General features: G+C 36.6%; 1 long non-coding RNA gene across 1 annotated transcript; it reads right to left on the bottom strand.

The window, feature by feature from the left end:
• Window positions 1-6,151: 6,151 nt before the first annotated feature.
• LOC145684696 (uncharacterized) lies at window positions 6,152-22,196 on the bottom strand. The gene is made up of 2 exons (XR_014131368.1): window positions 21,754-22,196; window positions 6,152-6,573 (listed from the first exon to the last, which is right to left on the bottom strand). It is a non-coding gene; the product is annotated as an uncharacterized LOC145684696 (long non-coding RNA).
• Between the last annotated feature and the right edge of the window lie 3,076 nt (window positions 22,197-25,272).

The raw sequence follows: 25,272 nt of genomic DNA, 5'->3' as shown, positions 1-25,272 counted from the left end.
GCATTGGACTCAAAAGTCCCGGTTGTGGTTGAGATCCTATGTTAACACGTAGTGGACCCAAACCTTCATACAATCGATGTTAACACGAAGAACTCAAATTCAAAGCAATATGAAATATTTGAACTCAAGGAAGAAATCTTATAACTAGGAAGCGGAAGTTGATGAAATGCCATCTTCTTCTCCTGGTAATTGCGGACACAATACCCAACAAATACACAAAATAGGCTACTACATTTCGTTCTGAAACAGAAAATGATAATTTTAAAGTGCAATTTTTAAAAAAAATATTTTGCCAAATTTTAGCTTTTAAATCATTTCTCCCGATTTCAGGTACTTTTTTTTTGTCATTTTTCCTAAGTTTCGGTATATTTTCCTCATTTTTGGTATGTTTCGATAATTTTTCATTATCTTTTGCCATTCTTTTAATTTTGGTAGTAGGTATATACTCCACATTTTACACTTAGGTAAACATACTTCCTTACAGGATAACAATTTACAAGCAAAGAGAAGAGAATTTGAACTACAGACATTAGTCTTTGTTTCTACGTTGTCAAGACGGTGGTATATTGCAACCGTTTGAAAAGTAATAGAAAAAAAATTGAAGTTTTCACTTACATTAAATATATCCAAAAAATAATTTGTCTAACATTAAAAAAAAAATGATTTTTGATGTTTAAATTTTTTGCTTTTTCCACGAGCTGTATTTCGGCGGAAAGAGGCAGCGTGGCTATGAAGTCCGTCCCTCCTCCGAATGTGTCCTTGATTTCCACTTTCCGATTTTTCGTACACAATTTGTTAATTCTGTGGAAGCATTATTTTTATCTTTGCAATGACACTCAGGACATGGAAACACATCATGCTTACATAGTAGGACGAGATTCGGGGAAATAAGTGCATTTTACGCTGAATTATTTGCCTTATTTGTCTAATTCACTAAATTGTTTAAATTTCTATTTTATTTGGTTATGTTTAATCTAAAATTAAAGTTACATATCTCAACTGAAGAAGCTACCTTATTTTTTTTTCTGATATCGCTGACATATTGTCCATCATTTGGTACTTTTGTTGTATTTTTTAAAGTTAGAGATATAAATTTAATCGTCATTTTTTACACTTTTTGGTCATTTCCCCTTGTTTTTAAGCCATTTTGTAGTTTGTATATTTATATTTTTTAGGTCATGAACTTTCGCCTATTACTTGCCACCTACTTATTTTATCAATAATAATAACAATAATAATAATAATAATAATAATAATAATAATAATAATAATAATAATAATAATAATAATAATAATAATAATAATAATAATAATAATAAAAGATTCGCATAATAAAATTTTTAAAATGAAATGAAATTTTAAAGTTTTACGTCCCACACTTATGCCGGCTAGGCAAAAGGAGACGGTGATGATGAGAAATGAATGAAATGGTGAAATGAAGAAAGTGGGAGGAAACAGGAAAACGCTGGAAAAACCCACGCACACGGTGTTTGCCCACCACAAAGCTTACATGGCGCGAGCTGGGATCGAACCAAGGACTCCATTCACAAGAGGTGAGCGCTTTATTACTGAGCCACTGCGGCAAAATAAAATTAAAGTTTCTGATTCTGAAAACTTATCTACCTTTCAATTTTTGACGTCTTGGGTTTCTGGTTCCATTCCAGATTCCACCAAGTGGGCTTTGTGGTAGACAAACACCGTGAATGTGTGCGTTTTTCCGTAGTTCTTCCACTTTCTTCATTCCATCACTTCTTTCTTTGTCATACTTACCGTCTCGCTTAGCTTCAGACAGGGGCGGATCCAAGACCGACTTCTGGGGGGGGGCGGTGGGTTGTCATACTGCTACTTTTAAGGGCTCCAAATTTTGGGATGGGTTTTATTTATATATATAAAATCAGAAAGTTTCCTCTTCTGGGGGGGCAATTTCCCCCCCCCCTGGATCCGCCCTGGCTTCAGAGCATCTAATTGTAGGATATTAAACATAATCAACAACAAAAACTTACTTAGAAGAATACCTACCTGCATGCCTAATATGAAAGAATCTTAAAATAAAAGATAACTATGTGATAAACACATATAAAGAATAATTTTAATTATGGATTATAGGTAGAGGGAGATAATATGTCCTATGTGAAGTGAATTACGGAACATTTTACAGCAAGTAGGTTATTTTCTTGGAGGCTATCGCACAAATAAATAAATACATAAAATAAAATAAAAACCCATAAGCATATACTATATAGCAGACAATTTAAAGATAAGTGCGAATAGTAATGAATGAAATTAACTGCGGTAGCACACAGTACGGAAATGAGCAAAACCTTATTATGCGCGTATAGAGGATATAATGCAAAAGGACGAGGGACAACGCCACGTTAAAACTCTTTTTCTTGCCTTTGCGTTCTTTTCCGCTCAGGCATGTGGGTAGGGTGGCAGTTAGAAGTTATCTTTTGGTTAGTTACTTCTTGCAAATTCTCTCGTCCAATAAGTTTTCCCAGGTGAAGATAGTGGAAAGAAAGAAGAAAGAGGAAGAGGGAGAGAGAAGAAAGAGCACACACAGTTCTTTGCTTGCTCTATTTTAATCCCGTTCTTGATGGTTTTCTTATGCAGCACATTCAAGAAAATGACTTTCTACGTAAATGCCTTTGACTTGCTTCTTCTCATTGTTTCTCCTTCTACCCATCTTTTGCACATCTTTCTTGGTTTCTTCTTACATTTTTTGTGTCCTTTACTTAAATTCTCTCTCTCTTTTTTGATCTTGTTTCCCTTCTTTCTCTCTTTCTTTGATGCTTCCACCTTTTTTTTTTAACTACTTTCGCTAGTTTCCTATTCAGAGAGACGCTGGTGGAGAAGAAATAAGACCTTGTTTGCACAAGAAAGTTCGACCAAAGTAAAACATTTTAGAGACAAAGGGCTATTGATGAATATTGAACCTCATCGTATATAGAAGAAACACTGTTACTTCTTACTACTGACGAAATAACCTTCAACTTTTTAAGTATATTCTCAACCCTCTATCTTTTTTTTTTCCTTCTCTGTATCTCTGTTCTGCTAACTGTATATTTAATTCACTGTTTCTTTATACGCTTTCTAATTCTTTTTTCTTTCTTTCTTTTAGCATATTCTTTCTTCTTCTTTATCACGTTTATTTTCTTTTCCTTTGTTGCAAAACCGTTAACTTAATTAAAAAGTAAAAATAGAAGATTCCTTTTACAAGAGGATATATATATAGTGTCAAGAACTATCCTTCACTTTACTATGCGGAATAATTCCATGTCTCTCAGGAATATTCTTAAATGATAATCAATTCTGACCAACGCAAACACTTATTTTTAATACACTACAGTCTTCAGACAGGGAGAATACATTTCATTTTGGACAAAAAAAGGCTGAATTTGGAATTAAATTGTATCAGAGATATCACAGTTTGTCTCAGCGACCCCGAAATCTATGGATTCGACATTAATATCGGTCATATTCTGTCGTTTTTATATATCTCTTTCATTCTCCTTCCCCAAGTTGCGGGTCCGAATTTGGATTTTAAACAGCATAGTGCTGATTTCGGTCGTTTTAGAACCGGTTCATGGGATGTTAACTAATGATGACGGCTCCTTGGAGCTTTGTGCAGGACCCATTTCTCATCACATTCAACACCCTGTTCAGAAATGGCTCCTTCCTCAGATGAGACAGCAAAAAGGTACAGGTGTTTACTCGCGTTGCCTTCTAAACGGACTCAAATCATGTGGAATCCATCGACTCAACTTGTAGTGCTTCCCAGGTTGATGGGGGTGCTGCCAAATGGTTTCTCCACTCACACTGAATTTTAGTCAGAATTCCTCACATGTGTGGCCACTGTTCACCTCAATTGCTACCTGAAGATCTTCATTTTGCACATGTGTTGTTCTTCCGGCACTTGGTGCGTCTTCGAGTGTTTCGTCACCGTCCTTAAATTTGTTAAACCACGCTGCACTGTCCGCGTAGTCACGGCACCCTCATCAAAGGCCTGGCATATCTTCCACCCCGCTGCAGAGGCGTTTGACTCCAGTTTGAACTCATACAGCATACACACCCTTATGACGCTCTTTAAAAATGCCATGTTCACTCTGTCCTTACGCAAATTCACGGTGTAACTGAACTGCCACAACCAGGTAGTATGTTGGATATACCCCCACCAACAAATGACCTTCGCCTTATCTTCATTCGCATTCAACTCACGGTGTGAGGGTCAATTGAACACAGACCTCTACAAAAAACGACAGAACTTTCTTGATTATCTTTATAATAATATAATAAGTGTTTACTTTGGCCAGATTTTATTTTTATTTAAGTTATACATTATTCCAAGAAATATCCTATCTACAGTATAGCATAGTTAAACAAATGAGAAAAAACATCGTCATGCAATGAGAAATGTTTTCTTTTTTTCTTTCTAATGCATATATACTGTTCACCAAAACAGCACAAACAGTAGCCTCAACACTGGGATATGGTACGCTAACCTACTATCAACGTATTGGCCTTACGTTGAAATTGCTTGCTTTGTCGGTCATATGCTAACGTTAACACCTACGATCAAAAGAAGTAAAGTTATGATTGTAAATGTGAGAGCTAAATTGTTAGATAAAGGACAGAAAATTATTGGTTAGCCAACATCTAATACTGTTGGGCAAACATATCTTTTTAACTTTATTATTACAAGTAATCAATTCCCAAGTCTACTATTAGCTTTTTTTGGACAAACGTATTTTCCAACTTCATTATTATCTTTACAAATAACCAATTCCCAACCAAAACGACTATTAGAATACGTAGGGTCTAACAAAGTGGGCTACTAGAAAAGGAATCACCTGAAGAATTGAAAATTCTTATGAGCTACTATGTGAAACAAGGTAAAATCAACGCCTGTAGTAAAATATATACTACCTACCCTCTGTTCATTTCAGCGATCCCGAAAACTATGGATTCCACACTAATATCGGTCATTTTTAATCATTTTTATATATCTCCACCTCTTCCTTCCCCAAGTTCCATCTCCAAAGTGAAGTTATAAAAGCATTCTAGGCTCAAACCTTATCTATGTAGAAAACTTGAAAAACCCTCTCTGATTAAATTAGTATGGTACCCTCTCAATAGTTGCACGACCGCTCAGTCTATTGAACCAATTCACTTGAATATTTGACGAAAATCCTAGAGAATATGAACAAAAGGAAGATGAAATGAATACAGTGAGTCAGTGGTTGATGGGTGTAAAATGTACCTACATACAACACGATATAATTGTTCCGGGACTTTCAAAATTGCATTCCAAACTTTGAGGATAGCGAAATTTCTCTAGGATTTCAATAGGATATGCCCATCACGACACACTTGGTTCTTCAAAAGTTGTCCTGCGATTTTGGCGCAAAAGAAGCCGAGAAATGTCTCTTAGGAAGTCCCGTTTCCGGACCGTAAGTGGACATTTAAATTTTCACTGGATGTCTACGGGATCTACGGAGTAAAATAGGACATTCCATGGGTATCCTGGTAACGTGTCTGGTGGATATCAAATATACATCTCTGTGCTTGTAAAACGGAAGATTTATTTTATAGTTTAACGTCCCATAATTATGCACCGAGACTAAGAGAAAAAAAATATGAGATAGGTGATAATGGCTTAATGAAATAAATGGAAGGAAACGGGAGAACCCGAGAAAACCCACGCATATGGTGTTTGTCCACCACAAATTCGACTTGGTGCCGGCTGAGATCGAACCAGGTACCACAGACATAAGAGGTGAGTGCTCTACCACAGAGAGAAGAGGAGTTGTGGATTTTACCCAGGTATTCGCTTCGCTGAATTTCGTTAAATGGAAATGGAATTAATAGTAATGGTGGCTATTAAGATGTTAGATTCCTTTCTGAAAATTTGCCAGTACTATACAGTTCTTGAGGAGTTACACAGACAACATAACGAGTAGTAATAACAACGGAATACCCTCCTTAAAAAATACTCGTTCTGAACTCTGTTCCTGATAAATATACGAAGTAGTTGCACAAGAAGGAACAGGAAGAAAAAGGCATTGTTAATATTCACAATATGGACAGACTCAACTCTTTTCAGTATTTCTAAAAGTATTTACACTTTACAATTCCAATCGTACCTTACCACTATGAGTTTTCTTCTCTTCTTTCATTCCTTTATTTCTTGTTTCATTTCTTCTTTTTTCAATATTTTTTCCCTTCACGTTCTTTTTGATTCTCAAACTAGACTCTCTTTGCCACTTCCGTCAGGGCAGGTAAAGGTAATCCTCTGTTTTCATTCTTCCTATAGCCAAGCTGGCTAGCTGTAGAAGCTAGTAGCTACCTATTTTTCATGGGAGGTAAAGGAAAATATGATTTTAAACAGAGCAAAACTGAAGGCGCTGACTGAATTCTAATACCTACTTTATATATATGGTTATTTGTAATGACCATTAAGACTTTTCTATTCTTCCTCTATTCTTCTTATGGCTTCAAAGACTCTTTCCCACATCACTCCAAGCATACGCTGAGTGCAAAAGAGGGCGGATAAGACCAATAGGGACTTTTGACAATCTAAAAGAAAGGAAAAATGGACATATTTTAGTCTTTTTTATTACTACTGCTGCTACTACTATTGTTATTATTATTGTAATTTCTTTTTCAGTTGTGAAGAAGTGGAAGGAAAGCCTATATAGTACGGGCAGATCTAGAGTCCACGACCAAGTCGAAGAATGAGAAGTTAGAATGGGAATGAAAGTATAAGGGTATTTACGTATGGACGTACGCTTCAACCGGATAAAGAAGGGAAAAGAAAAATGCGTTATAAAAGGGAACACACAAAGCCTAACCGCTCTTTTCAATCTTATGACAAATTCTCCTGAAGAAGACGATTTCATTCTCTTTTTTTTTCTTTTATTCCGTTTCGAACTTTCTACTATGAGAGCATTTTTTTTTTTTTTTTTTGCCACCTTCATTTTTGCTTATAGAGTTTAATAATATACGGTTTGCTGGTATACGATTGTTAGTGCAGGAAGGGGAAGGTTAGTGACGACGATCTTTGAGAGGGTAGGTGGATGGTTTCTCTGAAGACCACGAAAAAAACTAGAACTGGCTCGCATTGTATCTAACTGAACAATAAATTCTTTAGACTCTTAAGCACATAGGTTTGAATGCGACAATCCACGTCTTTTTCTTCCAAAAAACTCTTTCTAACCCCCAAAAACTTCTCTTTTTTTCCTGCCTTAGCTGCTTTCTCATACTGTTAGTAGTGCTACTATTATTACTACTATTGCTGCCACCACATTCGCAGAGTAGATGGAAGCTCACGATCCACGTCTTCTCTTCTGACTGCGATTTCTGACTTCCACTCGCAGACCGAAAGCGTGTTTTTTTTTCTTTTTTTCTGAAAGTATTTCCTTTTCTTTTTCTTTTACCTCTTCTGCCCCACTTCTCAACCCAAGACCCACATTTCTACTCTCTGAAATCATCCTCTTTTCCTTCCCCGTCCCGTTGTTGTTGCCCTTTTGTAATCTTATTGTCAGTGTTGCCAGTATTGAAGAGGACAGGCAGCTACGAAATAAGTTCCACTGATTTGCTATGACAAAGTGAGAGTGGAGAGAGCACCGTAGGGAGAGAGCCTCCTATTTTTACATAAGGGGCATAAGTAAGTAATGGTCCACAGATATTAACCTAATAGGTACTCGCAAGAATTGAAAATGTAATTTATTCAGTTTTAGAATCAGATGCCAGTTGTTTTAGGTAGAAAATAGTCTTATGAAATAATAATAATAATAATAATAATAATAATAATAATAATAATAATAATAATAATAATAATAATAATAATAATAATAATAATAATAATAATAATAATATAATTATTATTTATTAATATTATTTATTATTTATTATTATTTCCAGCTAGGAATTTTGGAAAAATGAAATTAAATCTTTAAGTTTTACGCCCCACGATTAAGCCTGCTAGGCTAAAGGAGACTCTGAAGATGAGAAATGAATGAAATCGTGAAATGAAGAAAGTGTGAGGAAACGGGAGAACTCCGAGAGAACCAAATCCGGTGTTTGTCCATCACAAGGTGCACTTGGCACGACCAAGGATCGAACCAAGGCCCCCATGCACCAGAGGTGCACGCTCTACCTCTGAGCCACCGCTCTACCACCACTGATGAAACTGAAGGAACTAAACTGAAGAAACTGAAGGACTGAACTCGGTTAACTGACGGTACTTCACACACTATCAGTTCAATTCATCGTACGATCGGTGAAGTCAGTTTCTAGCTCAGTTGGATTGATCAGTTAAAACTGAAAGTGTATGGACCCTATTATGCGAAATACTAAAACTTTAAAGAGGAACAAGGTCAAGATAGAACCTGTTTCTCGAGTGCTGCATTCACATAAAAAAATTCATTATTTGATATCTCATCCTTTTTGCCCCATGCAAATGAACACTGAAACCAGAAGTACTAGCAAATTCAACACTTCGGTTTTTGTAGTATTGTGGTTGTGTGTACTCTTGACACGCTGAATCGAAGCGGACAAAAACTCGCTTGTCGTTATCTATTACAATTCCTTATCTATTTTGATCAATGTTTATTTCTATAATTACTGGTTCGAGTAGAGGGTTAACCGAGGGGAAGGAACCTATTCTTAAGACGTTAAATCGATTTAAAAAAAAAAAAAAAAAAAAAAAAAACTTCTCGTTATCTCCTACCATTTTTGGTCTACGGAAATCAGTATTCAAACCTGAAGTACCAGTAAATTTCCAATCACTTCCGTTTTCAATAGAGTATTATTGGTGGTGACGATTTATTCTCTTGAGACACCGAAGCAGCGGCGCAAATCTGTCTTCAACATTGGGAAGGGTGTGCGACAAGTAAAATTAAGACTTTTTTTTTAAGCGATGCTCAAAATATTTGTGAAGTTGAAAAACAATCCTCTGGACTATAGGGGAGCATTGTCTTCAACATAGGGAGGCTAGCAGATTTGAGACTTATTCTGGGGAGACATCAATTTCATCTCTCTTTCCTTTCTGTACACAAGACATCATATTTTTTCCAAAAAAGTACATTTCAAATCGGATTATTGGCGGGGAACAGTCCTCCCAGTTCCAAGATTGAAGGGTACATGTACCCTCATTCCCCCTGGGGATTTGCGCCAGTACACTGAAGCGATTGTAGAAAACAGCTTAACGTTTTCTATTACCGTTTCTCTTCTATGGCGATAAACGTCGAAACCAGAAATGGTTAACTTGAACCTATTCTGCTTTCAATAGATAGTTAACGGAGGAGATGGAAACTGCTTTTAGGACACTGAATCGACAGTAAAAAGCAGCTTCTCGATATTTTGTCACAGTTTTTATTCTATGGTTTTGGTAGTTTGTTAAGGATTGCTGTATGTTTCCTTCAGACCCTGCATCCATTGCAGAAAACCGCTTGTCGCTATATGTTACAGTTTTCTTTTTTCTATCGCGATAAACGTTGAAGCTGGAAATGGTTAATTCCAACCACTTCCGGTTTGAATAGAGGATTAACGGAGGAAATGGAACCTATTCTTCGGATGCTGAATCCATTGCAATAAAACCATTTTCTCAATATTTGTTACCGTTTTTGCTCTTATACCGATCGATAAATGATACTTTGTATAAGACTTCCGATACTTATATATAGCACAGTTTGGAAGTCTAAAATGAATGTAACGAAGTTTCGCGGCTAATTCCACGTAGACAACTGCATCGAAATTGGTAATTTTGGTACATGAGTGAATACGGCCTAACTTAGTCTTTTATTATATTATCAGCACGGGGATGACAAGAGATGAGGATGGGAAGGGTGGGACGTCAAATAATCGTAAACAACCCATATTACTGTCTCATCCATAGTTTTTGAGATCACTTAGATGAATAGTGGCTCTTTTGATGCTATTATCGGCAGAGAGGTGAGCAGTGGGGAAAGTGTTCGCATATGACGGTGATCGAAAACGATCAATATTAGTGTCTAATTCATAGATTTCTGGGTCACTAAGTTAACAGTGACACTTCTGATGCCTTTAAATTTAAATTAGTCCCTCATCGGTATGGGCAGGTAAGAGGTTTGGTGGAAAGGTGGTGACATGTAAAAATAATAGAAAACGAATGATATTAGTATCCAATCCATAGTTTTCGGGGTCACTGAGACGGATTATGACTCTTCCGATGCCGTTTTAAGTACAAGTTCGACGTCTTCGGCATGGGGCAAGAAGGAGTGAGAGATAGGATAACATTACGGATTTTTAACATTACACTTTAATTGAAATGGATATCCTAAGGGGTAAGAGGTTCGAATACTTTCTACAAACCTGCTCTCCCCGTGCGAAGAACGGGAATTTCAACTATTGTATTCTATACACTAGTCTCTCTTGTCAAGAAGATCATCCGTCCTGCTTTCAATCATTTTTCACTGTGCTCGAGAGGTATTTAAACTATTTTCGTGTTTTTCAGACATTTAATCAAATTTATATTTGTTTTGCATTTTATCCTTAAACAAGTAGCGTTGCAACGTGTACACCACGTAAAGGAGTTTAATTTGTATGACGTGATATTTTCTCAATTAACATTGAAACCGGAAATGATAGTAAATTTGTACCACTTCCAGTTTTAAGAGAGAGAGAATAGATATGAAATATATTCTTGGGACGCTTAATTGATTACAGGAAACCGATTCTCGTTATCTATTACCCTTCTGCCCTATAGTAAGCAACGTTAAAACTACAAATGGGTTATTTCTTCCACTTTCGGTGTAAATAAATGGTTAAAAGAGGATATGGTATCTATTTTTAGGATGCTAAATCGATTAGAAAACGCTTCTCGCTCTCTCTTATCGTTTTTGCTCTATGTAGATCAACTTTGAAACCGGAAGATGTAGTGGATTTGTTTTTATCACTTCCGGCTTTAGTAGAGAGTTAACGGTGGAAAAAATGAAATGAAATGAAATCTTTTGAGTTTGGTCCTACGATTATGCCTGTTAGGCCAAAGGGAGACGGATGATGAAAGGAAAGTGTGGATACTCCGAGAAAACCCACGGACACGATGTTGTCCACCACGAACTTACTTAGCGGTGGATTGAACCAAGGACCCCATGGAGCCACTGTGTTCCCGAGTTAATGATGGAGACGAAATGTGTAGGTTGCGATGATGAACCGATTGCAGGAAACAACTTTCCGTTATCTATCACCGTTTTTTTGCCCCGTAGTGATCAATGTTACAGCTGGAAATGCTTTATTTCTATTACTCCCAGTGGATAGATCATTGCCATAAACAAACTCGAACCTTTGATCTTCTACATCCTAAGCGGAAGAACATACACACAGAATTACAGGCTAAATATACAGGGTGACTCAAAAGTAGGTATACACCCATGCATTGATCAAGTATAACATTCTAGTTTATGGGTTTATTTGCTTCCGCTGTTCCAAGCTTCAGGTATAAGTAAAAGGACATTATTTATTTGTTTATTTGTATTTGTATTCTCAACAGAGTATAAAACTCTGAACAAATAATGAAGAAACTAAATCTACTTGACTGATAACAATAAGAAATTATATAAAATGTAATGGGCTGATCAGTACGGTTCTGTATACCTACTTTTGGGCCACCACGTATAAAGTAGCTTTGCTAAATTAAATTTCTTAAGCAGTACAAGAAATGATAGTAATTCTTAAAGAGCTTGCATCAATGAGTAATTAAGAATGAAACAAAACAAACATTTATGACTTCATTCATACTGTGTCCCTGGTCTGGTATACATTACGTGGCATACGGACTATGGATTACCACTATTCTTTACTCTAACATACATATCTTTCACAACAAAATTCCTGCTATACAAAAAGCAGAGAATTCTATTGTAGGAAATGTCAACAGCCGAAATATTTAGATTTTTCATTGAATATCTGGAAGAGGAATTAGAGAAAAATATATGTTGTTGAAACAATCTTTGAAATCATTCCCGAAAAATAGTTCGGGATAAGAATGTAGTGCATTTTCGGGAAACATTTTTTTTTTTAAGTTTAACGTCTCATGATTATATGCACCGTGGCTAAGGGGACCGGCATTTTCGGGAAAGACATTAACTTTATTGAAGTGTGAATTTTACAAATATTTGTTGCAATAACATAGTACAGCACTCCTGCCAAAAGTGGAAACTGCGTATAAGTATCGTTCTGCTCCTTCAGCTTCAACATCGCCAACATAATTATAAGATAATTTATTTTCAAATCTACGAAAGATAATTGAGCTGTCTTTTATTATTATTATTATTATTATTATTATTATTATTATTATTATTATTATTATTATTATTATTATTATTATTATTATTATTATTATTATTATTATTATACAGTATATTTTCTGAAAAGACTGTCCTACATTCGATAATTTAGATATGGTAACTAAGAATATACGACTTTTGTTATGAGTAAAGTAACATATACAGTTCTGTCTAGAAATGCAAAAGGAATTTTGCTTTGTTGTTTCCTGTAATGATAACCTTTATAAACTATTCCACAATACATCATGAGGAGGAGGAAAACACGCAGGAATTCCATTCGTGGTAATTTTCATATCTGGCAACACTGTAAAACGTAGTTTCCCCTTCCCCTCTCCTTCGGATTCCCATACTTTATATATTAGTGAGTTAGAAATCTCCCTTTCCATTCTGTCTGTGAGTGAAGGTTGTGGTATTAGTGTTATAAAAGCCTCCTCCCCCACACAACACCTCAGCATATCAGAAACCCAATGATGGTCTGGTCTGGTGGGTAGGTACTTTACCTGGCCCAGTCACGGAGAACGTTCGTTGTATTTCTAGTGGAAATCAGCAAGGTGCTTTGGGTCTCCGTCCGCGCTCGCTAGCAAGCGAGCTAAAGCTGGTTTGAGGAGTAAAATGCTGAATCTTTAGGGGGCTGGGAACACCACGCTCTATTGCCGAGTCGCTAGCCGTGAAGGGCACACACACACACACACAAGCAAAGAGAAACTTCCAACTAAGGGGATCCAAAGAGCAGGAAAAAAGGTGAAACGTGAAATACAACTTAAAAAAAAAAAAAAAAACGAAAATGATGGGAACGATTACTGATACAGCACAACTACCTAATAAAGAAGTCTCCTTTTTTTTTTTTAAAAAAAAAAATGATGAATGGACAAAGATGATGGGTAACTTAACGGATACTCAGTGTCTGAAATTATCAATAGATGGTTATCCAAGGCAATTAAGATGAATAAGTTCTTTTAGTTCTGAAGAATAACTTCTGAAACGAGCGTTTCTTTGTCTTTCTTCATAGGATTCATCACAATATGGTTCTATTCGTTTTAATTAATCATGCACACTAAATAATTCTACGGAATCAAGTTATATAACAAAAATATGATGAATTAATGGAAGAGTTGTACTTTGTGTCTACGTCACTTTATAAAAAAAATACAAATAACATGATAATTCATTACCCGGGTATAATAACAACCCATAACCCCCAACAAACGTAACAACTCTCAACCCGCATGTTTACGGGGCATGCTTTGCTCGTTTCACACATTCCATACCTATCCTTGAATATACAGGTTCATAATAAGAACTTTAAGATAATGTAAATACCCAGGAAATTTCACTTGGTTTTCAATATGATATACCTATCACCAGTTAGTATTTTTGTCGAAAAGTCATCCTATGATGGTCCCATAAGTGTTTCAAAAGAATACTTTTTGTTTTTTGTTTTTCTCAAGGGTAAATGAAATGAAATGAAATCTTTGAGTTTTACGTCCCACGGTTATGCCGGTTAGGCTAAAGGAGACGGTGATGATGAGTAATGAATGAAATGGTGGAATGAAGAAAGTGGGAGGAAACGGGAGAACCCCGAGAAAACCTACGCACACGGTGTTTGTCCACCACAAAGTTCACTTGGCGGAGGCTGGGATCGAACCCGGGACCCCAAGCACCAGAGGTGAACGCTCTACCACTGAGCCACCGCGGCCCCCTTTTCTCAAGGGTATTGAACTCAGTAGAATTTGGACCTACGATGCTGCGAAAAGAAGCTGCACTGAAAGCGAACCATCTAGACAAGAGACCAAGAAACAAGATTTCTCCCGGAGAAGAATTTCAATAGACTGGGGAAAAAGTGGAATTGAAAAAAATAATGGGAATTCACGTTCAGCATGGCAGGTAGTATGGGACCTCATTGACTTAGTGGTATAGCACTCATCTCTGATGCATGGGATCCCTGGTTCGATCCCAGGTCGCCTCAAGTGATTTTTGTGATTGACAAGTATTTCGTGCTTGGGTTTTCTTGGAATTTTCTTCTCCACTTTCTTTATCACACCATTTCACTCATTCTCATCACCACGATCTCCGTTATTCTCGGTGCACAATCGTGGGACATCAAGCTACAATTTCGTTTCATTTCACAATAGGTGATACGGTGGCTCAGTGGTAGAGTAGTTACCTCTGGTGTATGGGGTCCCTGGTTTGATCCCAGGCCAAGTAAGTTTGTGATGGACAACTTTGTGTCCGTAGGCTGTGTCGAGGTACTCCCGTTTCCTCCAACTTTCTCATTCCACCAATTCTTCCATCATCATTCACTTGTTTTAATCCTCATCTCCGTTAGCCTAAAGGGCATAATCATGGGACATTAAACTGAAATATTTCATTTCATTTTTTTAAGTAGGTGGTATGGCCTCAGTGGGAATTTTATTTCTGCCAAGGAAAATATCCTCCAGATCACCCCTGAAATCACCAGTGCTAGGAAAAGCTCAAAAAGCCGTGAAAATGTTATCATAGTACTCGTAATTCAAGTTTCTATACACACATTATAGATTGGTTCAGCTTAGAGATAAAGTCATAGGTTATTTTAGAGCTCTGCTCGAACGCAAGCTTTAGCCAACGCACTCAAGTACAGGTAAGGCCCTACCTACAATCTCGCGAATTCAAAGATCACGCTCAACCAAAACCTAAGCCAAATAAGTGGGCGTGAGCTCGAGCAAACGTTAGCGAGCCCTATGCAAAACACATATCTCTGGCTAGGTAAGGGCGGCCAATTACTTTCTCCTACGCCTAAAAGGATGTTTAATTTGAAGTAATGGGTGTGTGTGGGTGGTTCAATATATATGTTTCCCTAAGCTGTCAAATATTTATTTTTTAAGATACATTTATAAGCTATACATACATGTGTAGGTGGGTCCTTCCGCACCCCATTGATATTCAAGCATTTGTCTCACCGTTGTACCAATTTATCTAAACCGTTTGCCAAAAAAAAAAAAAAAAAAAAAAAAAAAAAAAGTATATCAGGGCTCTGGCTATTTAGCACGCTTCTCATATTCCACTTCATTTATTTCGGAACGTTCACCTTCCAATACACACTCTAATGCCAGAAAAAGATGGTAGTAACTCAGTGCTAAATACAGTGGAAGCTGTATTGAGAGTGAGGCACCTGTTCCCACTCTAATTCTTCAATTTTGCATCTTGTTTGCGTGCTGAGTAGGGATGCGCGTTATCGTCAAGAAGAGATCAGCTCGCTTATGTCGAATTGCGTTTCCCTACAGAAGAATTCAGGGTCGACATAAACGACCTCCTGTCAAATGGTGATGAAGTGAAGTTGATCAGGAAAATGCTAAATAACTAGAGCCCTAATTTTTTGCAGAGGGTTTGGACAAATCGGTGCAACGGTGAGACAAGTGCCTGAAGCTCAATCAGAATTATGTGGGGATGTAAGGAAGGACCCACCTACACATGTATGTATAGTTTATAAATGTACCTTAAAAAATATTTTTTGTTTTACAGCTTAGGGAAACTAGTATATTGAACGACCCACGTAGAATTTGGATACAAATACTACTACCTTCCCTTCAGTGTAAGAAATGAACAGTTATTTACTTCATTGTATGATATCTATGCAATGACTTGAAAAAAAATATATTAATTGGTACATGAACATGAATATTCCTCCTTCAACCGTTTCGGATTCTTTGCAGACGTTAGCTATTGATTAGCTACTCTACCATCTTTCATAGAAAATTAAAGGTAATCTAGAATGAAGTTAGAAATTAGATTTTGGGAAACATGATAAAATTGGACATGGCAATCAACATATTTATTGAACAAACCGTCAAAATTTTGTAACGACCTCAAGTGACGCCAGTTTAATCTATATTCAGGTCATGTATTATACTTCTAAGTTCAGTCTATTCTTTGAAATACAAATTCAGCAACATTAACTCCCGAAATTTGACTAGAAAATAACAATTATATCGTTCTATCAAATGGCATACATCTCTTTATACTTGACATAAAGTAAATATTTTGTCTGCGTAATTCTTTTTCTCACCTTCCAGTTAATTTCGCCTTTTGAATTACAGGTAAGCACAATACACGGAAGGAAAAGAAAAATGACAAATATGTTGTTGTGACGTAATATTGTTTCTCTCTCTCTGTGTGTGTATGTTGGGACTTATTCTGTGTGTATACATTATTATGTGATATTTGAAATCAATATCGAACTACGTCGTCGTAGAAAGTTAACTTTATAGTACTCCCCCACACACACACACACACAAAGTTCAATACTTATTTACAGTGTTTATTTTAAAGGCATCTGGGGCGAAAAGAAATCTTGTTAAGGTTGTAAACAACTTCTTTTTTAAACTTTTCTGACACTATTTCTTTTGAAGTTTTGTCCCTTTTTTATGTCCTTGTTGAGCGGGTGAAAAAAAAAAAAAAGAAATTGCTGTAAAAATTAAGAGAGAGAGAAAAGAATTGTTTTAGGATTAAGGGAGTAGACATGGACCCAAATAAACTTTTTTGAAAAGAGAAAGAGAGAGAGAGAGAAAACGAAAGAGTAAGTAGAAAAAGAAACAACCCTTTGGACAATTTTTATATGCATTTAGTCTCTTGTGTTTTTTCCACCCATTATCCCATCCCTTCCCCGTTTCTCGCATAATGTGCCTTCCCCCCGTCAAAACATCCATTTTATCTCGTGTATACGCCTCATTCTTTTTTCTTTCTCTCTCTTTTTCTCTTTCCCCTTCTTTTGTATGTATGTATGTACCAACCTTTTAGTTAGCAGTAGTTTAGTTCAAGCAGGCAGATGACATAAATTGTTTACGGAGTTGCATCAGGAAAGGACTACACGTATGGAGGAGAGGCCCAAAGCTGTAGAAGAAAACAAAGGAGGTTTGGTTGATACTTGCTATATAGTGGTGGTGGGTTTTTCGTAGTTAAGCGGTTTTGCAAAAATGTCTAAAGAGCGAGACAGAAGAAAAAAGGAGGTGAATAAAAATAATAGTCACTGATCCCTCAATGTTCCAACAGAATACAAATAAGGTCTGTTCTGTTTTCTCCTCTTACTTTTACCCCCTTTTCTTTATTAAGGCTACAAAAATTGGAAAAGCTAACATACAAGGTAAAATAGAAGCTAGATAGACAAGGAATACGAATGGACTGTCGAAAGGGAAATGGCAAAACAGAAGAAGTATAGTAGAAAATCGGAAGAGAGGAAACTGGAAGGCAAAAGTGGAGAAAACTACACATAACACGAGCTAGTAACGGGGGGATGGGGGAGGGAAGAGACACAGAATGAGAAGAATTTTCTTTTCCGTAACACGCTCAGCTGCAATCCACACGAGTCACCCCTCCGTCTCTCTTCCCCCCCCCTTTTTTTTGTAACGGGGGCCTAGCAGAACAAATGGCAGTCCGGATTTCCACATCGATGGCTTCAACAGACACGGACATGTCTGTCGTTCTACCCGCCAGAATTCTTTTCTTTCAGACTGACTCTCTGATGACAGACAGTGTTGCCGATTTCCGAAACCAAATAGACGAAAAAAAAAAGTCCTTTGTTATATCTTCGAGTTTAACGTTACTCCAGTCCAGATCAGACCCCGAGTTAAAACTATCTGCACAACACAAAGGACAAAGACAATTTTTTTTAGTATGACAGATGGTAGTATAATCCATTTGCTGCCTCATAAGAAATACGATACAAAAATAATCAGCACATTGTTAAATTTAAGGGCAAGAATTCATCAACCATAGTGCACCTATGAAACGAAATGTACGTATCAAGGAGAAAATAAACTATATTTCACCATGAATATAATGGTTTCTCATGCATGTGTTATTAGCAATATTAAAATGTGAATATATTGCATATAGGAGAGATTGAGAAATAAAAACTGAACTGCTGAACAAGGCTGTGCTATTTATAAGAATAAATACTTTATATTAAAAGTATTTATTTTTATTAATAGTACAGGATTGTTCAGCACTTCAGTGTTTTATTTCTGTTCTTATTTGCAAGACGTGCAGCAATGTTGTGTTCCGTCAGAGGGAATGAGGAATAACTTATCCTTTAAATTTTGAACCCGAGAAAATACCCAAAACCAAAAATTAAACACTTATTGTTGATTCAGAAAATACAAAATCAAGAGACAATATTTCATATCAGTGTCGTAGGGAAGGAGTGGGCTTAGGGGGGGGGCGAGCTCTTCCCAAAGGGTTCCGACAATGTACCTTGGTACTTCGACGTTTGTAATTTTTTTTTTTTTTTTGTCAAAACAGAAAACAATCGCCTTTTATGTACTCTATTTCAAAACAAAATATGTCACTAAACAGTTCCTAGACAAGCCGTGTTCGTCCATTCCATCTTTATTCTTTAAAAATGTCTGTATTTTGGGGTATGGAAATCGAGTTTTCCAAGAATCCTTGCAGTTCAAAAGGAAGAAAGAAAGATAGTGAGAAGTGCCTATATGCATATGGTGACCTTGCATTTATTGAAATGAAATCTTTAAGTTTTACGTCCCACTGTTATGCCGATTAGGGTAAAGGAGACGGTGATGATGAGAGATGAGTGAAATGGTGGAATGAAGAAAGTGGGAAGAAACGGGAGAACCCCGAGAAAACCCACGAGCACGATGTTTGTCCACCACAAAGTCCACATTGCGCGAGCTGGGATCGAACCAGGGACCCCAAGCACCAGAGGTGAACGCTCTACCACTGAGCCACCGCGCACCCACCTTGCAGTTATTGTTTTACTATTTGACATAGTAATGACCACAGTCTTCATTTGTATTCTTGGATACAAAACCAAGTTTGCAGACTCAGCCAGGCAGTATTGAAAAGAATCAGTTCGTTTCTAATCATGAAAGGAGATTCCGAAAAAAATAATATTTACCTTAGCTCGAGGGTTAAGAGGGAATGGATGTAGGTTAGGGTGACCAACCGTCCCGTAAAAACGGGATTGTCCCGTTTTTTCACTACCATTCCCGTTGTCCCGAAAAATTTTCCCGGGACACCAAAATGTTCCGTATTTACGTACATTGGGTACAAAACAAAAACTTCCCAATCTAAAATTTTCTAATTTATATTATTATTTCCTAAGCTATGTGATTATATTGGAATATGTCTTAATTACTGAGCAACGTCATTACGACGTTTGCGATATTTGGATGTGGTGGCTGCACTGTTTTCCATCCTAGGCCTCCTCACTCCGCAGACGACAGTGCAAGGGGCTGAAAGCCTTATGAAGAGCAAATGTAAGCTGTTTTTACTCTCTGTTTCGGGCGGTGGAAGATTGAGGCGCTGTCATCAGTACAGTACACTGTTTCCGTGATTTGATTAAGATATAACGTACTTTCATTTACGAAAGGGGAACAAAAGTATAGAACTATAAAACTGAAAGTAAAAAGAAAACTAATTGTAAGTGAAATAATGTGTAAAAGTAAGAAAAAGAAAATAAAGGGAGTTGGAATTAGATACTGAGAGTAGTTTGTTTAAATTCTGCCGGTGACATATTTTGTTCATTGACAGATATTGATAAATGTTTCATATATTTTTAGTAATGTTTTCAAAATTTCATTTTTTGTTAGTTGCTGATAGTTACTTGCTATTTAATTAATTCCACAACCTTTTCAATAGGTTTTAAAACGAAAAAAATGTAAATTTATCCTTTTTTCGGTGAGAGATACAGAGAGAGAGATAGAGAACGGAGAGGCAAAAATATATATTTAGGGGAGTAACCTATCCAAAAGTAAAAAGTTGTCCCGTTTTTTCTAGTTGACGATTTGGTCACCCTAATGTCGGTCCTACTTGAGCCCAAAAAATCATTGGCCTCGGCAAGAATATCAAAACACGTGACCTGTCATAAGAGAGTGGAAAACTGGTAGCGTGTGACTATGTCACAATAATCTCTGATGTTTGATGAATTAAAGCAGTTCAGAAGATTTGCTCGAGTTAGACGTGTTTAGTTTGTCGAAATAAGAACTTACTTTGCAATTGCAAAATGTGCAAAAAAAAAAAAAAAAAAAAAAAGCAATCGAGAAACAACGAAGGAACATGTAAAACCAGCACTTCAGAGAAAAACCTTCCGGCGCAACACACATACATACATACATACATACACACACACACACACACACACATATATATATATATATATAAACACTAAGGCCCCCCAAACAACAATCCTGGCTACAATACTGTTTTATATATAAATAAAGATCTCCCACCTTTTGGGACAGGCCATACAGGCATAAATACTGTTGTTCCAGCAGGGACATCATTTGGTGCTCCATTGAATAATTGTCCCTCTGAGTTTGACATTTGTATACTGTTTACACCATAAAACAATAATATAGTACCAAGAAAAAACCTGAAAATCTACTGACATCTATGGTTTTGACCTCCTAAGCAAAATTCTTCAATGATGCTGCAGCCATAGGTACCTGAGGTTAGTATTCCCCCATATAGGAAAATATAACTACGAGTATTTGCATTTTAAAAAATAACTATATAGACTATATTCCGTCAATCACGGATTCGAATTGAAAAAAATGTCCACCAATATGAACAAAGAAACTGGACTTAGGTATCAGTGTAGGGGAGAAAATAGAGGCTGATGTGCAAATTTCTCTTTTCGAAGTGGCTGATACTATGCCAGGTCAAAAACCGTCACACAGAGCCAAATACTTTATATATACGAATATATATATATATATATATATAAGGTGTTCTAAAAATAACGCCCACCGACCACATAATACTATTCTATAGGCCAAAATAAAGCGAAAGTGTTATATATGGTATGCCCTCCGGGGCCTCCTTGAGTCGCTGTTGGGAATCAAAATTTTCAGAATGTGGCAACGTCGCAGATTAACTTGGACCCATTAGCATTACCCTACGAATACAACAAACAGTTGAATCGATTGCTGCACTAATAAGTGATTTAGTGTCAGTTAATACTGACTTTAGCTGCATTTGGAAAGAAATGATATAACTATTTGATAGATTGGTAGATCTAATCTATGGTTCTTTATTTACATCTACTCCTAGATGCCAACGCTCTACCATTTGAGTTACTTCGCTCGCTTCTGAGCTACTTAAAGCCCAAATATGATCTAAAACTAAAATATATTTCCAATATGCATTTGTATGAGCAATAAAATTCGTATTTTTGGGTTCACAACAGTCAGAAACACATTTATATTTCATAAGATATCTGAAAAAAAATCTGAATAAAAACATGACATGCCATAGAAATCCGAGCCCTACTGATTGATTTCGAAATTTTTCTCCAAAATAACGTGAATCAATTAGTCTCTTTGATTTTCGACTGAATTGTTGCAAATATTGTCGCAAGTTATACCAAAAATATGATACATCGGAAAGGTAAGGGAAACATGCTGCTATGCATTGAAGATTAGCGTTTCTTTAAACTTACCTTAAGAAGAGCGCTAGTTTAGTCCGAGTGACAAAGATTCTAGTTGCGGCTCTGTCAGTAGCTACGTTGTTTCTGTTTTTCCTTTTCTTTTTTACTGAAATATTTCTTATTCTTTTGTATGAAAAATTTGCTTCCAACATTTTTCCCTTGCACGAAGGAAAGAAATATTGCCCTTTGTTTGGCTCTGGTGTGTTCTTGATGACAACAGAGTTTTTACTAGAAAAGGAAGGAAAAGTTTTCTTTTCAGCTGCATCTTCTCCCTTCTGCACACTTCTTTATCCAAATTGTCCCTCTCATATCTTTTTCTCTCACCCCCGTCTTTAGATGTATATATATATCCAAAAACTCTGGGTGGAACTCTTTTTTTCTCCCTTCGGATGATGCCAAAAACTCCCCTTTTTTGCTTAACAAGGTTGCCACACGTTTGATATTTCTCAGTAATCTTTCTTTTTATTTTTTGTCACCTGTAAAGAGATGAATGAAAATATATATGCTATATCATGTTGGAAATTTCCTAAGAAATTAAAAAGTCGTAGCATAAGAGTGGAAATGTAACAGAAATTCTAAAGATCGATTTCCATAAAAGTGAAATATTTATAAGGTCCAACCGAGTCAAAGAGAGACTGTCATGATGAGAAATGAATGAAATGGTGGAATGAAGAAAGTGGGAGGAAACGGAAGAACTCCGAGAAATCCACACACACACTCGGTGTTTCTCCACCATAAAGCTCACTTGGCTTGAGCTGGGATCGAACCAGGGTCTCCACGCACCAGAGGTGAACGCTCTGCTATTGAACCACTGCGGCCCCAAGATTGATTTCTGTTTTATGAATGATCAACTTGGTCATCTAAGAAAAAATAACATTATAATTTAAATTTGTGTCTTAACACTTTATGAAACTACCATTATCAATTTGCGCATCTTTTCTTTTTCTTTTAATAGTAATCTTTACAGTTGTACTGTTGCTGAATGGAAAGCTAATGAAGAAATGTTACGAGTGGTAGGGAAGAAAAGGACAATAATTATTAAAAGTTAATTAGGAAGAGGACAAGAAACTGAAAAAAAAATATGAAATGAAATCTTTGAGTTTTACGTCCCACTGTTATGCTGGTTAGGTTAAAGGAGACGGTGATTATGAGAAATGAATGAAATGGTGGAATGAAGAAAGTGGGAGGAAGCGGGAGAACCCCGAGAAAACCCACGCTCACGGTGTTTGTCCACTACAAAGTTCACTTGGCGAGAACAGGGTTTGAATCAGGGACCCCAAGCACCAGAGGTGAACGCTCTACCACTGAGCCACCGCGAGAAACTGGTTATAACATTGTGTAAGAAGAAAATGGATCATGAGGGACGTGATAGAAGGTATAGAAGCAGGAAAAAGAGGGAAAGGATGAAAGAGACTACAATTGACATATGGTATCAAAACAGAAAATTGCTATGTCAACACGAAAAGATTACTCTCTAATTGAAGATAACGGTGCGTGGAAATTTTTCAGTAACAAGTGACCTACAAATAATGGCAGAATATAATATATATGATAATGAAAAATAAGGTTGTATAAATCATACTTTTTATTGTAATTATTAATTGGTGCTTATAACAAATTTCCAATCCTAACATAAAAATCAAAACAAGAGTCGCCTCATGGCGATAATTTTACTCCAAATTCTAAATTTTTAAATTTAAAATGAAAGAAAAACAATAAATCAAAGTATTCCAAAGAACGTATAAGAACTTTTGAGCTGTTTCAAATTTTTCAGTAGACATTAAGCCAAGAAAATTGAGAGTAGTAATACAACAAATTTATTACCTTTTACACATAGACACAGTAGCAAAACTAACGTCCAGCACCAATTTTACACTATATAATTGTCAACTTCTATTGACAGATAAATGTAGTAAATTTACAAAATTACCTTACAATAGTTACAGTAATACTAGTTTCTGTTTAATTTTATAGCATACATACTAGCATACATAACTAGCAGTGTTGAAGTTGTAAATTTTACGCTTTATTTGTACTTATGTCAAACAAATTTAAATAACTAACCCACTGTTGCCGTGATGTTCTTTGACATCCGATACATACATACATACATACCTCAGGACTTTCAAGATCGCACTAGAAACTTTGCCACGGGATTTCTTTTGAACCTAAGTGGGATGTGCCTGTTACGAAACAATAGATATTCGGATGTTTGACAGTTGTCGTTTGATTATCCCGTAAACAGCCCAGAAATGTCCCATAAGAACCCCAAGGCTGACCTTGGGACGTCCGACGGAGACCTCTGTGCTATGTGGGAAGGAAATGGGGTGTTAGATCTCACCTCTGGTGGGGAAAAATTACTAGTGTGATACCAGAATATATGAGCTTGTGGTGGACCATATTATTTTCGTGGATTTTCTCTTGATTCTATCTTTTACTCCCATTTTTCTATTTGTCACTTACTTTTATTTTTAACTGCTCCTTTTTGATTTTAGTTTAACGTGCCACATTAATGCATCCAGGCAGATAGTGATAATGGGGAATGAAGAAAGTAGGAGGAAAAGGATAATCCTGAGAAAACTTTCCCATACAACTCACTTTGTGGTAGCTGGGAGCTGGGACCGAAGAACCAGTGACAGTAACATCAAATGTGAGCGCTCTACCACTGAGCCACCACGGCTTTTTAAACTGTATTCTTTGGCCTACAAGACATAGCCACGTGAATGATTTAATTTCTTTTCATTTCTAATATCAGAAATTAGAATGCACAGTCAACTAATGAGATTTAGTAAAGCGTTTTCTACTTATACAGTCTGGCAACCCTGTCCCCTTTTTTCAGCCAATAAATCACTAGACTAACCATAGGGGTAAGCTTCTGCTTTTTGGAAAGAAATGGCAGGGGCGTGATGTTCGACAGCCGACGAGACATGCCCAACTGACTGACTAAAACCTAAGCGGATATTATATATAAATATAGTGCGATCGAAAGAAGCGGATTAGCGTATAGATTTAGTGAATAGGATCAAAGGAAGCGTCTCATCGTAATTTCGAAAAGAAGAACCGGAAATAAACATAAAAGAACGAAGGAGAGGGTGCAAGAAGATAGAAGAAAAAATCATAATAATAACAAAAAAGGGGGAGAATAGAGATAAATGTAAAGAATATTGAACTATGAACAAAGCATTAGAAAAGTCTCCTTTTTTTCGCAGATTGATATTGCTTTACGTACGATAAATCACATTACGCTTGGTTTATGTTCTCCATAAAAAGAAGTTAATTCTATATTAAGTGAAGTCGAAAGCACTGATCAGCAGTATGGCAGATGTATTTTATGAGGGTGAATTTATTCAATATTGACCGTATTCATGGACAAATATACAGAGAGTTTATTCTCCGCTCCCCCCCCCCCCCCCCTTTGGCTGTCTTATACTATGTTCATGTGTCTGAGTTAAGAGTTACCTACGAGAGAAGAAGAGTCGAGACTATGTCGTTTCAAAAGGGTGACATGAAATTAGACATGAGCATCCACAG

The sequence above is a fragment of the Thermobia domestica genome, chromosome 5 (assembly GCF_964235325.1).
Source record: "Thermobia domestica chromosome 5, izTheDome1.hap1.1, whole genome shotgun sequence".
Taxonomy (NCBI): Eukaryota; Metazoa; Arthropoda; class Insecta; order Zygentoma; family Lepismatidae; genus Thermobia; species Thermobia domestica.
The sequence above is the reverse complement of the archived record's forward strand: the minus strand, read 5'-3'. Positions and strand labels throughout refer to the sequence as shown.